The sequence below is a fragment of the Ipomoea triloba genome, chromosome 7 (genome assembly GCF_003576645.1).
Source record: "Ipomoea triloba cultivar NCNSP0323 chromosome 7, ASM357664v1".
Classification (NCBI taxonomy): domain Eukaryota; kingdom Viridiplantae; phylum Streptophyta; class Magnoliopsida; order Solanales; family Convolvulaceae; genus Ipomoea; species Ipomoea triloba.
Genome location: NC_044922.1, coordinates 10,185,443 through 10,188,008, shown reverse-complemented (window position 1 = coordinate 10,188,008; position 2,566 = coordinate 10,185,443).

The following is a 2,566-nucleotide window of genomic DNA, read 5'->3' as shown; positions in this document are numbered from 1 at the left end:
TTACCTACTTTGAGTAGCTATAATTCCAACTTGAGGGGTAACTTACCTCAATCTCACTATGAACACAAGAAATTCGAAGATTGAAGCTCGGGATTCAACCTTTGCTCTTAAAACCCTAACATAAACACGGTAATACAAATAGGGTTCAACAAAATTCTACCCAAAACTATGAACTAGGAGTAAAAATATAACTTTTAACCGAATAAAATTAAAGTTTTACCGAATAGTTTGACACTTGTGAAGAAAGCTTGACTATGGAAGGTGAGCTCTAATGGTGAAAGAAGATGAACTCTCTCTCTCTCTCTCTCTTTCTCTCTCACGAAATGAAATGGGAATGAAGAAATGAAAAGGGAAGAAATGAAACTTCCTTCTTAACATATATATATACACGTAATATTATATATATAATAATAATAATAATAATAATAATAAAATATGTAATGTTTATCCATATATATATTAATATAATAATGGTGAAGCTTATCTCATAAGCTTTGATCTTATAAAATATAGATGAATCTTATCTCATATATATATATACGTAATATGATATATATATATATATATATATATTATAATAATAATAATAATAATAATAATAATAAAACATGTGGAATACTTATCCATTCATATATATATAATAATAATATTAATAATAATAATAAAATATGGATGAAGAAATGTGGTAGAGGAAGTGACACTTGTCAAAATCTTGTGGTTCCAAAAATAAAAATCTTCCAACTTATCAGTTGTGGTCCAAACAGATAAAGTTTCGGTGGGAAATAATTTAAATAGGGATAATTTTGAAGGCAAAAATTTATCTCAGACTAAAACTCAAAATTGGGCTAGGTTCGGTACACCGCGAAATATAGCGATGCTACGATCAAAATAAATTTTCGCTGCTATGGACCAAATTTTCGGGGTATTACACCCTACCCCCCTTAGGAATAGTTTCGTCCCCGAAACTTCCTTCCTAACACATAAGGTCTTAACACACAGCCAGTCATACAACCACACATCAAGACATTCAATATACAACAGTTGATCGAGCACAAATAGACAATCAAATCTATACTACTTACCTGAGTTGAACAAATCTGGATAACGTTCTATCATGACGTCTTCCAGTTCCCAGGTACCTTCCTCAGGGCTATGATTTGACCATTGGACCTTGACCATTTTCACCGATTTCCTCCTTGTATCTCGGGTCTTAGTGTCCAAGATCTAGATTGGCCTCTCCTCGTACGTCAATGAGTCATCCATTTCTACTATTTCCGGTTTCAGCACATGTGAAGCATCAGGTACATACCGCTTGAGCTGAGAGACATGGAATACGTTATGTACTTGACTTAATTCCACTGGTAGGGCTAGCCGATAAGCTAAGTTCCCTACCCTTTCCAGGATTTCATACGGCCCAATATAACGAGGACTTAGCTTCCCTTTCTTGCCAAACCGCTTCACTCCCTTGGTTGGCGAAACTTTTAATAATACCCTATCTCCAGGTTGATATTCCACGAATTGTCGTTTCAGATCGGCGTAGGACTTTTGACGATCCTGTGCCGCTTTCATTCTTTCTCTTATCACCCTGATTGCTTCGATAGTTTCTTGTAGATACTGAGGTCCTAGAACAACGACATCACTTTTGTCGCTCCAACATAAGGGACTTCGACACTTCTGCCCATATAATGTCTCATAAGGCGCCATGCCAATGCTCGAGTGATAGCTGTTATTATACGAGAATTCAATCAGGTCTAGCTGATCATCCCACGAGCCTTGAAAATTTAGCGCACAACTTCTTAGCATGTCTTCTAAGGTCTGTATAGTTCTTTCTGTCTGACCATCTGTAGCTGGATGGAAAGCTGTACTCATTTTGAGTTCGATACCCAAAGTTTTCTGCAAGGTCTCCCAAAATCTCGACAGAAATCTTGAATCTCTATCAGAGACAATATCCCGCGGCACTCCATGGTGCTTAACTACATGCTTGATATAGAATTTTGCCAACTTCTCCATTGACCAAGTCTTGTTCATGGGAATAAATCTTGTTGTTTTGGTTAATCTATCCACAATGACCCATACCTGGTCATTTCCCGATCTGGTCTTAGGCAATCCGCTCACAAAGTCCATGGAGATTGAGTCTCATTTCCATACCGGAATCTCTAAAGGTTGCAATAAGCCTTTACATTTCCATACCGGAATCTCTAAAGGTTGCAATAAGCCTTTAGGTTTCCATACCGGAATCTCTAAAGGTTGCAATAAGCCTTTAGGTTTACTTCTCTCCGCTTTCACCTGTTGCAATAAGCCTTTAGGTTTACTTCTCTCCGCTTTCACCTTTTGGCAAGTCAGGCATTTAGCAACAAACTCAGCGACATCCTTTTTCATACCTGGTCACCAGAAATTCTGTTTCAAATCTTTATAGAGCTTGTCTCCACCTGGGTGAACTGAGTAAGGTGTGTAATGACCCTCTTTCATTAGCTGCTCCATTATCTTTTTACCATCTTTGGGTATCACCCACCTACCCTTGAACTTCACACTCCCATCTGAATACAATTCAAATGGCCCATACTTC